Raw genomic sequence first — 13572 nt, forward strand, 5'->3', positions numbered from 1 at the left:
CCTGTGCTCTTTTCCAATCATTTGGAACCTTCCGTTCCTCTAGAGACTTGCCCCCCTTCTAACAGCCGTGTACCGCAAGTTCTTTCGCGTACTCTGTGTAGAATCGAATTGGTATCCCGTCAGGTCCAGTGGACTTTCCTCTATTGAGTGATTCCAGTTGCTTTTCTATTCCTTGGACACTTATTTCGATGTCAGCCATTTTTTCGTTTGTGCGAGGATTTAGAGAAGGAACTGCAGTGCGGTCTTCCTCTGTGAAACAGCTTTGGAAAAAGGTGTTTAGTATTTCAGCTTTACGCGTGTCATCCTCTGTTTCAATGCCATCATCATCCCGGAGTGTCTGGATATGCTGTTTCGAGCCACTTACTGATTTAACGTTAGACCAGAACTTCCTAGGATTTTCTGTCAAGTCGGTACATAGAATTTTACTTTCGAATTCACTGAACGCTTCACGCATAGCCCTCCTTACGCTAACTTTGACATCGTTTAGCTTCTGTTTGTCTGAGACGTTTTGGCTGCATTTAAACTTGGAGTGAAGCTCTCTTTGCTTTAGCAGTAGTTTCCTAACTTTGTTGTTGTACCACGGTGGGTTTTTCCCGTCCCTCGGCACGTACCTGTCTAAAACACATTTTACGATTGCCTTGAACTTTTTCCATAAACACTCAACATTGTCAGTGTCGGAACAGACAATTTCGTTTTGATCTGTTAGGTAGTCTGAAATCTGCCTTCTATTACTCTTGCTAAACAGATAAACCTTCCTCCCTTTTTTTATATTCCTATTAACTTCCATATTCGGGGGTGCTGCAACGGCCTTATGATCACTGATTCCCTGTTCTGCACATACAGAGTCGAAAAGTTCGGGTCTGTTTGTTATCAGTAGGTCCAAGATGTTATCTCCACGAGTCGATTCTCTGTTTAATTGCTCGAGTTAATTTTCGGATAGTGCACTCAGTATAATGTCACTCGATGCTCTGTCCCTACCACCCGTCCTAAACATCTGAGTGTCCCAGTCTATATCTGGTAAATTGAAATCTCCACCTAAGACTATAACATGCTGAGAAAATTTATGTGAAATGTATTCCAAATTTTCTCTCAGTTGTTCTGCCACTAATGCTGCTGAGACGGGAGGTCGGTAAAAGGAGACAATTATTAACCTAGCTCGGTTGTTGAGTGTAACCTCCACCCATAATAATTCACAGGAATTATCCACTTCTACTTCACTACAGGTTGCATGCAATCTATCCTTTCTAAACACCGTCTGTGCCTTTGTAAAAATTTCGGCAGAATTTATCTCTGGCTTCAGCCAGCTTTCTGTACCTATAACGATTTCAGCTTCGGTGCTTTCTATCAGCGCTTGAAGTTCCGGTACTTTACCAATGCAGCTTCGACAGTTTACAATTACAATACCGATTGCTGCTTGGTCCCTGCATGTCCTGACTTTGCCCCGCACCTGTTGAGGCTGTTGCCCTTTCTGTACTTGCCCAAGGCCATCTAACCTAAAAAACCACCCAGCCCACGCCACACGACCCCAGTTACCCGAGTAGCCGCTTGTTGCATGTAGTGGACTCCTGACCTATCCAGCGGAACCCGAAACCCAACCATCGTATGGCGCAAGTCGAGGAATATGCAGCCCACACGGTCGCAGAACCGTCTCAGCCTCTGATTCAGACCCTCCACTCGGCTCTGTACCAAAGGTCTGCAGTCAGTCCTGTCGACGATGCTGCAGATGGTGAGCTCTGCTTTCATCCCGTTAGCGAGACTGGCAGTCTTCACCAAGTCAGATAGCCGCTGGAAGCTAGAGAGGATTTCCTCCGATCCATAGCGACACACATCATTGGTGCCGACATGAGCGACCACCTGCAGGTGGGTGCACCCTGTATCCTTCATGGCATCCGGAAGGACCCTTTCCACATCTGGAATGACTCCCCCCGGTATGCACACGGAGTGCACATTGGTTTTCTTCCCCTCTCTTGCTGCCATATCGCTAAGGTGCCCCATTACGCGCCTGACATTGGAGCTCCCAACTACCAGTAAGCCCACCCTCTGCGACCGCCCGGATCTTGCCGACTGAGGGGCAACCTCTGGAACAGGACAAGCAGCCATGTCAGGCCGAAGATCAATATCAGCCTGAGACAGAGCCTGAAACCGGTTCGTCAGACAAACTGGAGAGGCCTTCCGTTCAGCCCTCCGGAATGTCTTTCGCCCCCTGCCACACCTTTAGACGACCTCCCACTCTAAGCTACAATTGAAGCTACAATTAAGAAACTGCAGCTGTCGACAGTTAGTTAATTAGTATGAGTATGAAATAATAAATATTCATTCTTTCCAGTGCTCAAGGACTTTGTTGACTCTTCAGATGAAAAACTCTCTGCTGAAGTGCATAGAACACTTGTAGGACACTTGAGAGTATTCGCTGCAAGTTTTCGAAACCCTTTCACTGTCCCACAACCTGGTAATTGTTGGACTGAAAATCCTTTCACTAATGTAGAAATCCATGGCATAAAGGTGTGAATCTCTCTGACACAGAAAAAGAACAGCTATTTTAACTATCCTGCGATACTTCATTTAAATAAACTTTGTAACTTTTGGTTGCATGTGCACTGTAAATATGAAGACTGTTCTAAAAAGGCATTGCAACATGTGATACTTTTTCTTACCTCTTACTCATGTGAGCAGACCTTTTCCGCTGTTTGCTGTATTAAAACCCTAGAGCGAAATCACCTTAATGTATAATCAGACCTTAAGATTATGGTGACAAAATTTATTATGGATTTCAGTGAAATTATGGAAAAACACAAAGAATTTCATTATTCCCATTAATAACCCCTCATTTGAGAACATTGTTTATCAAGTGGATTTCCTTAAAAAGAAAAGACACTGATTTCAGTTACTGTACTTACTGTGTTGTTCTGTCTTACTGTGGTTCATATATTAATGTACTGTTACTGTATTGCTCTAAGTTACTGTATTTCCAATCGAAATTTTGATCACTAGGCAACAATCTCTACCTTTAGAATAAATTACTTATTGGATTATTTTTCTTGATTTTTTTCTTGTCAATGGTAATTCTAATTAGTATATTTTTTAATACCATGTGAAGTTTCAGGCAGCATTGCAAGGGGGTCCTCAGATCACTTTCTGAGTAAATAGCGGGTCCGCGTTGTTGGAAAATATGAGAACCGCTGATCTAGTGTATGCTAGTTGGTTTTCCGCTTCTGCTACCTACATATACATGTACATCTGTACTTTGCAAATCAGTGTGAAATGTATGACAGAGGGTACGCCCCATTGAACCATTTATTAGTGTTTCCTCCTGTTCCATTCACATATGAAGTGTGGGAAGAATGTTTGTTGAAATGCCTCTGTATGTGTTTCCTGTATTTATTCTGATCTTATCCTCATGTTCCCTATGTGAGTATCTTGTCCTCATGAACCCTATGTGAGTGATACAAAAGGGTTACAGCAATTCCTATACTCATCATTTAAAGCCAGTTCTTGAAACTTTGTTGGTAGACTTTCTTGGAATAGTTCATGTCTATCTTCAATAGTCTGCGTGATCAGTTTCTTCGGCGACTCCATGACACACTTCCACGGGTAGTGACCTCTGTATATATTCAATATCCCCTATTAGTCCTGTTTGGTATGGCTCACACACACTTGAGCAGTATTCAAGAATAGATTGCACTAGCAATTTGTAGGTAATCTCCTTTGTAGATTGCTTGCACTTCCCCAGTATTCAACCAGTAAACCAAAGTCTACCACCTGCTTCACCCATAACTGGGCCTATGTGATCATCCTGCTGTATATCCCTACAAAGTGCTAACACCCAGGTGTGACTCATTGCTATTACAATCATAGGACACCACATTTTTTTTCATTTTGTGAAGTGCACAGTTTTACATTTCTAAACATTTAAAGAAAGTTGCCAGTCTTTACACCACTTTGAAATCTTATCAATACCAGACAGAATATTTATGCAGCTTGTTTCTGACAGTACTTCATTACAGATAACTACATCATCTGCAAATAGTCTGAAGTTACTATTAATATTGTCTCCCAGGTAATTAATATACAACATGAACAGCAAGGGTCTCGCACACTTTCCTGGGGTACACCCAAAGTTACTTCTACATCTGGTGGTGACTCGCCTTCCAAGATAGCATACTGCATCCTTCCTACCAAAAAGTCTTCAATCCAGTCTCAAATTTCACTTGATACACCATATTAATGTACTTTTAACACTAAGCATAGGTGTGGTGCTGAGTCAAATGCTTTTGGGAAATCAAGAAATACTGCATCTGCCTGGCTGCCTTGGTCAAAAGTTTTTAGTATCAATGGAAAATCCTGGTGGAATGTAACAATATTATGAAAAGGAAAGTTGCTACTCATCATACAGTGGAGATGCTGAGTCGCAGATAGGAACAACCAAAAGACTCACAAGTAAGCTTTTGGCCAGTACGGCTTTCATCAAAAATAGATCACACACACAGACACACGTGCGCGCAATGCAACTCAAGCGCACATGACTGCAGTCTCTCGCAACTGAAGCCACACAGGTTTTTAGTATGAAGTTTTTAGTATGACATGTGAGTAAAGTGTGAGTTGGACTTCACATTATTGATGTTTTCAGAATCCATGTTCATTCTGTTCAAGATATCTCCTTATGTTTGAGCTCAGAATATGTTCTACGATCCTACAACAAATCACTGTCAAAGATATTGTGCAATAGTTTCGTGGATCAACTATTGGGTATGTTTTTTTGTTCGAGGGATCTACAGTGGGTTGTAGTTAGGAGTCGGTTAATTCAGCTGCAAATTCGTTATAGAATCTAACAGGAATTCCATCAGGCCTTGGAGCTTTGTTCAGTTTTAATGATTTCAGCTGTTTCTCAACACCACTGACACTAATACTTATTTCTCTTGTCTTTTCATGGTATGAGGATTAAATTGGGGTAATTCTCATGCGCTTTCCTTTGTAAAGGGACATTAAAAACTGAGTTAAGTATTTCAGCTTTTGCTTCGATGCCCTCAATTTCAGTTCCTGTGTCTTTGGCTAGGGACTGAACACTTAACTTTGATGCCACCAATGGCCTTCACATATGAATAGATCATTGTGTTTTGTGAAAGTTCATTTGAGAATATTCTACTTCAGTAATCATAGAAGACTTCACACATTGCTCTTTTGACAGCCAAATGCATTTTATTTCACATCTATGTACCTATACTCCTATGTTTTGTTTTACACATATTATCCAGTAGCCTTTGTTTCTTTAGAAGTTTCTTTACAGTGACTGTGTACCATGGAGGGTCCACCCATTATGCAATATTCTACTGGGGTACATATCTTTCCTGTGCATGGTCAATTATTCTTTTAAACTTGAGCCATAATTCCTCTACATGCTCTGTCCTGTGCTGAAAGTTTCAAGTTCCTTATTGAGATATGTCATTACTGACTTTTTATCCAGTTTAATGAACTCTTCTCTCTTTCTGCTTATTTTAATTACCCTTAATATTTTGGTAATCATTGTTGCCACAACCACATCATTTTCAATGATGCCTCTTTCATTGTGGACATCTTCAAAGAGTTCAGATCTGTTTGTTGCAATTAGATCCAATATATTTCCATTGTGAGTGGGGTTGCTAACTAACTGTTCTAGGTAGATTTCAGAGAAGGCATTTAGTAATGTTTCTCAGGATGTTTTATCATGTCCACCACCAACAAAACTGTAATTTTCCCAGTAAATTGTTGTCTGATTAATATCTCCACCAATGGTTACAGTGTGACCGGGGAAATTACATATGAGCGAAATGAGGTTTTTTCGAACATTTTCAGTTATATCGGCAGATGAATCTGGTGGGTGACAGAAGAATCCAGTTACCATTTTATACCCACCCCTCATTCTGAGTCTTGCCCAAACAGTCTCAAATGCAGCTTCAATTTTTGTCTCGTTGGATTTGATTTTCTTGTCTCCTGTGACAAATACACCACCTCCATTTCTCATTGCCCAACAGGTCGTCATGATTTGTTGGGAAATGCGTAATATGTGTGTCTGTAAAATTAATACAAAATTTATCACAGGCATTAGAATGTATACATAGTAAATTGTACAAGTTAATTCCCTGGCTACTATAGCCAATGGTTGTGAGAGGAAGATGAACTTGCTTAGTTTATTGTCGCACGGAGGGTTTGCAGGTGTCAGATGTCACATAGTGTTCACATAATGTGACTTGTTAGTATACATCAGTTTATTCTCATGACAGTTTTGTGACTGTAGAAGAGCAGCTTCTTTAGACATCTTTTTAATTGTCTCTTATTAATGACAGATACATACAGCTGCTGGCAAATTTTTGAAAATGTCTGTTCCTGAACAATGGACTTCTTTCTGGATGGCAGTAAATGGCCTCGGACTTTTATGTAGATTGTTCTTATATCAGGCTATCATACCACACATTAAAATGTTGCTTTGAAAAATAAGATATGTAATAATTACAATAAGTATCGTTAAAAAACAAATATAAATAGAAACCTTAGTTGGTATACCCCCAGTTTTCAATAGATTTTTGCAAGACTTATTGAATTCACATCACAAATAATTAATGATACATGTTTTTAGACACAGTAAGCTCAAGTTTGGCTTAGTAAGTTACCCACAAATAGGAGCAAAAGTGAGCATTTTCGTGAAGGTATAATCTTCTGGGTTGTTGGGTCATACCGTATTTCTTCTATAAGATTAGCATTTTGAGACCTCTGCTAGGATCTTCTTCAGGGTTTTGTGGTGTCTACGGTTGACTGTACATTGTCAAGGACTAGTGTTGCATTCCCCTTATAAAGGGGGAGTTTTCCTGTGCTTTTGCTGGAGAAATGGGATTTTTGGGCAAAGTTCCTGTGGCTACATTGGTGTGACATTGTCATTCGATAGTAAATGATGTTTCCCAGGCCATGGTACAGAAGTAAATTTATTGGCTGAAATTCTTGTGACTACCATTGGTGCATCATCGTCATTGGATAGAATGGGATTTTCTGCATTTATGCTAGAGAAGAGTTATTGACTAAAATTCTTCCTGCTGCTATTGGTGGACCACTACCATTGATAGAAGTGAAATGGGCAGAGCAAGAAAGGTGGAATCTTTACCAAAAGTATTGCTGTCTGCAGAGGTGGCTTCCTAGACATTGCTTGTATTGCTCGCACACTGTGGTCTCATATTTGCTTCCTTCGTGGCAGAGAACCACGAAGCTGGAAGTCTACGGCCGTCCTCTCCATTGAAGCTATATTCACTCTTAGAAATTTCAATTGGTTCTCAGACTTTTTTTCTATAAATGTTGGTTTCCTTAGCCAACACACATACACTATTGAAATCAATGTAAAGGCAACAGTACTCATGATGATCCACTGTTACAGATTTTACACATTGTTCTAGCTGCATGTAGCATTCATGTTCGTTAATACGTTCCGAAACAGTCTTGCTGTTTCAGGTACATACATTTTGCTGCAGCAGAACTTCATGTCATAGATGCCTGCATTGTGGAGGTAATGAGATGGATTCATTTTACTCCAGAAAAAGTTCTGAAGAAATATGTGATCAGTAACCCCAGAAACAAATGGTATCTTACCAGAGTGAGAAGGTGGTTTCTCAACATTTTTTTAGCATAATTAATATTCTGTTCAAAAGCCCTGTCTTTGGACAAACTGTCATCATTATTGGCCTTCAGTACCTTCCTTAAGGAATCCAACAACTGCTGTTATCACTGATGTGGAAGACATTTGAAGACAGCGTGTTGAGCACTGATTGCTTCTTGTCTGGATGGTGGTACAAAGTGACATCTAAATACCTATTTGTGTTAATAAGCTTTCTATATACACTTTGTCCTAGGCTGTTCTCAGATCTTCCACCTACCAACACATCTAGGAATGGGAGCTTCCAAGGTAAAGTTGATTTTGAGGTGAATCTCATTCAAGAAATTGTGGAACCTATGTCCGCTTTTTATTTTTACATCATGTTTTGTCCGATATTTCCATTGTAAATTTAATTTATTATTTTATAATTGTGCAAGACTGAAAACAAAGTCATAGTTTTTTTACCATCAAAACTTTCTGCTGTCATTCATGACTTCTTCTCCCACACTAGGAGCTTCACTCTTAAGAGGCAGATCAATTGCCATGCCTGTACACAGCAAATTTCATCAGTCTGTCAACAGAACAAAATGCTTAAGGATTCTATTCCTTAAATAAAGTCCATGAAATGGTTTTTTGGAGGAACTGGGTAGTGCCAACCCACTGGACTACCACCAAATGTTGGGCACTGGCCACTGTCTCTGATAATTGCTGTTATGAAGTGACAGGGCAAGTCAGTTACAGTGCACAACAGTTGTGTAAGTGTGTTCTGTGTCGCCTGCCACATGTGTCTATGGAGGTGGTTGCCATCCTACTCTCTCTCTCTTTCTGCTGCAGTTCTGTGTGCAGTTTACTTCATTACTGAATTCTTTGTAACTGTCTTGCCAGGTGGCACCCTGAACATTGTACTTGTTGTTAAACCTGGTACTCGTGATGAAAAAATATACTTGTTCTAGAGGTGAAGGCGTGTTTTTATGTTGTGTGTGTTACAATGGAATTGGCGACAGTCATGGGTATTTTTCGTGATCATTTCTCAACCATTTACCGTATGCCCCAGGATACCTCACCGAGTGTTTCGATGGAAGTCATACTCCAACACTTACTGTGTCAGCAGTTAGAGGTACAGAAATGTCAGGAAACATTAACCATGTTGCTCTCCCGGCAGTTTGATTTGAATTTGCTGCCATTCCCTCCATACAACAAGCTCAGGAGAGGAGTGAGAGGCATAAGAGAGATGTTTCTGACAGTCTTTCATTGCATTCTCTGTAATGGATCCAACCGTAGTCAGATCCATTTCCAAGTTATGGCTTTTGCCTAGTATGTACAAATTTTGTACAAACTGCCCCTTCTCACAGAACTGACTAATCTGACCTTTGATGAAATGTGTGCTTTGTTATTGACCTCTTTTCACCACCTCTGCCGTGTAATAACATCCTGTGTGGAGTTTTATCAGTGTCGTAGGCAACCTAACCAATCATATCATGCATGGGCAGCTGAACTGCAGGGGCTCAGTAGGAAATATTGTTTTGTGACTTGTTTACATGAGGAGTTGTATGCTGAAGTGATGATTCCGGATGCTATTATTGAGAGGGGGGGGGGGGGGGGGGGGGGGGGGGGGAGGGGGGAGTGCTCCAGATAAGGAAGTGTGTCAGAAAGCTCTACAATTTGAAGACCCTGCTTTGGAGGATGTTTTAAATTACCTCAGTCCTGTGAAGTTTCCTGGACTGTGGGCCATCAGTTAGATTTTGGAGTCAAGGTGGCATTCGTCGCTTCAGAACTGGAAGAGGAATCCAACTTATACGAAGTCTCAAATGTGGCAACCAGAGAGAATAAACACAACACTGCCCTGCGATCGAGTCTCATAAACAAGGAAAGCAAAATCACTACCCCCACACCCAACTGATGCCTATTTCTGTCATACCTGGACTGTTTTCGAAAATATGTCGGAGATGACTGCCCCGATAGATGGGCACAGCGCAAGGCGTACCGGAAGAAAGGCCGTTTCGTGTCAGTCTGTTGTGTTCGGGAGAAACAAAACGCATCACATGAGGGACAACTTCACATTAATATGATTTAATAGAAATCCTCATACACAGAAGTTTCCCCTTGGTAACTGTTCATCACGTTCACTATGTGTGACAAACAAGTTCAGCTACAGGCCAATACAGATACCTCTGCATCCCTGGTAAACTATCAAACATATCTCCAGCTGGGAGCACCTCCATTGAAATTTACAGCTCGCCACTTGGTGGCATATAACATGTAAACCATTCTATATAAATGACAGATCATGACTGCAGCATCTTACAAACAGGTTGTACATCACCTCACCTTCCGTGTGGCTTACAGCTTGGATACAGAGAATTTTTTTGGCTGTGATGTCTTTTCAGTGCTCGGATTTATCATCAAGGACTTAGCCTACATTGTCTTGGAACAAACACCATTTCAAGAATTAGATGACATCAATATGAAGTACTCAGGGGCAGTCTGTGGGGCATCTTGGCAAAGCAAGGAAACTTTTGGTGCACATCACCTTAAAGAAGTCAGCAAGCCCCCACCTCTTCCATACATGACCCAAGCCCCTTGCAGTATGGGATACCGTAAAAAATGAACTAGACAGATTGACAGCCTTGGACATTATTCAATCTGTGTCTATGAGTGAGTGGACAACATTGTTAGTTATTGTAAAAAAACCTTGGGTAAACTGTGCCTATGTAGAGATTTTAAGGTTAAAGTCAATTCCCTGTCAGAGATCGGATAGATCCTATTCCAAAACATGAGAAATTTTTCTCTGCACTCCCGTATTCTTGGGGAAGGTTACATATTACGGGAAATTCATCCCAAATGTGGCATCAGTCGTGTGCTTGCTAAACAGTCTACAGGAAAAGTGTGTCCCTTTTATCTGCTCAGAAGCATGTGAGCAGGCTTTCAAGACTTTGAAGCAGGCCCTCGTATTGGCCCCATGTCTCACAAGTTCCAACCAGATAAACAATCGGTGGTGATGACCGACCTCTCTGAATGGGACCTGTTGGCCATCCTGCCTCATAAAGCCATGGATGGCTCGGAATATTCATTCACTTTCGCATCAAAAACATCCAATGCCACACGAAAGAGGTATCTGCAAATCGAAAAGGAGCCCTTGTGGTTGTCTACACACTGAACAAATTCCATGTTTTCCTATAACAGGACAAAGTTTCACCTCATTACGAATCATATGATGTTACTATCTCACTTCAGTCCAGCAGTGAGGATATCTGAGGGGACTGCCAGTGCTGAGCACTTTTACTCAGCAGGCAACATTATGAAATTCACAAGTGCAAACCACATGAACACGAATGCCTTTTCACATCTCCCAATTGGATCTAACTCAGAGTTCGATCAAGACAAGATCTGGTGTTTCCATTTGGATGAAGTGGCTCAACAGTGGTGGATGTGTTCCTTATCATGGTGACATCTGTGCCTGCAGTGATGATGGAAGACACCATCTTATAACAGGTGCAGTGATACATCCAACAAGGCTAACCCGACTGCATTCCCAGTCAGGACTCCAACTTGTTGCGCCATTATTTTCACCTGCACCAGCAGCTCATCCTGGAGGATTGCATTATCCTCCTCACTAGTCACTATTGACAAGCGATCTCTCTGGTGGTCCTGGGAGAACCTTTGCACCAAATGAAGAACCTTTGCACCAAATGATAGTACAGCTCGTGCACAAAGGTTACTGGGGAGTATTGTGCTCTAAACTGCTCACCTGGCTCCAGTGTACTGACCAAGCATAGATTGGGAGGCGGAGCATCTTGTACACAGCTGTTCTCGGTCAGAACAACAGGAGATGACGCTCCACCATACATTCATTTCCTGGCTGCCACTCCCCCCCCCTTCCCCACTCCCCCCCCCCCCCCCCCCCCCTCCACCTGTGGCAGTGGGCTCACATTGACTTTGTGTGACCTTTCTTTGATACTACCTGCCTTATTGTCATCAATGTGTACTCAGACTTTCCATTTGTGGTTAACTGTTGGTGCATAGTGCGGAAGCTACAGTCGCATGCCCTTGATAAAACCTTCACCACTGAAGGTTTTCCTCCAACGTTGGTGTCAGAATATGTACGGCAATTCTGTTCCAGTTTTCAGGAAGTTCTGCCTCTGTAATGGCATTCACTACCTTCTGTCACTGCTTTTCCATCTCCAGTCAAACAATGAGGCTGAAAAGTTCGTATACATGTTAAAGACACAGATGTGGAAAAATGCAGCCGACACTTGTCTGTATGAGGCCCTTATTCTTTTTTTTAGTTCATACAGGTCAACTCTGATAAGGGAAAAGAGTCCGGCAGAACTCTGTCATGGCTGTCAGCCTTGCATGTTTTTCCACCTCATGCTTCCATTGCCAGTGTGACTGTCCAAGGCACCATCTCCCTGTTTCTAGCCGGGCACCCGCATATGAGCGTGGGCTTTCGGCCGCCAGGAGAGGTTGGATTCAAGCAGTCATCTGGTGGCAGCAGGCCCACTATGTGTTCACTCAGGACATGGGGGACCGGACAGTGATGTGCCATCAAAATCAGCTGCACTTGCGGCAGGGGAGCCAGTTGCCCCTCCTCTGGGATCTCAGGTGTTTGCCAGCTGCAACATCACTGCCGACCTGCATTTCTGTCCCGTCGCATGCTGTGCTTCCTTGCCTCCTGCCCCTGGGCTGTTCCTACCTTTGAGCTTGTCACCTTGTTTGATACCCATGGCTCTGCTCTCATTATCCTGTTTGTAGGCTGCCTGCGATGGACCGGATGCCAGCAGATGACTAGGCTGTGGTACCACTGCTGCACTTCATCACCTCGCTTCCCTTCCATGCTAGGACTCAATATGTACATGGAGTGGCGTTTTCTCCATGCGGTGAAGATGCAGCGACACTGACCGCACTGCTGGGTGGGGACTTCTGGACTGTAGATGCCTGTCCACTCCAACCAGGAGCTGGTGAAGACAGAGAGGCCACCCAGCACCCCCGCTGACGTTGGCCTGGTTCAGTATAGTGCCAGGATGTTCATCCAGATTGGTGTTGCTGCACTGAGACACAGTTTGTCACTCCCCAATAAACAAAGGACAGTGGTAACCCGCCAAACTACCACCTAGCTGTCGAGCACTGGCCAATGTCTCCAACAGCAGCCATTAGGAGGAGACATGGCAGCCGAGGAGTAATGCACAATGATCGTGCAGGCGCATTCATGTGCCACCTGCCATACCTGTTGACATAGGCAATCACTGACCAGTGCTTGCCCTCATTCTGCTCTTGCTCCTCCTGCAGTTCACTTCATTCTTGAACAGTTAATAACTGTCTCTCCTACGTAGTACCCGAAACATTGTACTCATTGATAAACCTGGTGCTTGTGATCAGAAAATATACTTATTCTAGAAGTGATGTGTTTTTATGTTTTGTGTTATGGTGATGGGCGTATCACTGGTTCTGTGTCCAGACCACCACAGTCTTGGGTTTTTTGTCATCCATCCTAATTACAGATGAAGCTACCTGAACAAGGGATGGTATCACAAGCGTCCACAACACCTGTAGGCTGCAGAGAATTACCAGGGTACAATGGCAGTGAATCATCACCTTTGGTTCAGCCTCAGTGTGTTAGTGGAGTTTATTGGTGACCACATTATCGGACCCCTCACCGCTTCCCTCTTGAGCGTGGAAATAAAACACTAGAACAGACAGAACATTCTTGCTTGCCTGGTGTATTCTCATGTGTACTTTCAATAATTGCATCATACACCATCAAAATCTTTCATCTTCACCTTCAGGTGAATGTATACCCCATGGAATGCATTTCTGACTGTATGTGTATATTACCTGTTTTGCTTCTAATCTACTCACAAGTCATTTCCTTCAGTTTGTCTCAATTAACAGAATCAATCAGTAGAAGAAAATAAAATTTTTGATATGCAGATGTGGGGTTTTGCAGGATATCAGTGCAATAA

At 42.5% G+C, this 13572-nt stretch overlaps 1 protein-coding gene across 1 annotated transcript in view; it reads left to right on the forward strand.

Moving 5' to 3' along the window:
• The window catches only part of LOC126413339 (probable E3 ubiquitin-protein ligase HERC1), a 722413-nt gene that overhangs the window by 4851 nt on the left and 703990 nt on the right, over nucleotides 1-13572 (forward strand). The gene's annotated exons all lie outside the window — the stretch shown is intronic.

The sequence above is a fragment of the Schistocerca serialis genome, chromosome 7, assembly GCF_023864345.2.
Source record: "Schistocerca serialis cubense isolate TAMUIC-IGC-003099 chromosome 7, iqSchSeri2.2, whole genome shotgun sequence".
In the NCBI taxonomy this organism is placed as follows: domain Eukaryota; kingdom Metazoa; phylum Arthropoda; class Insecta; order Orthoptera; family Acrididae; genus Schistocerca; species Schistocerca serialis.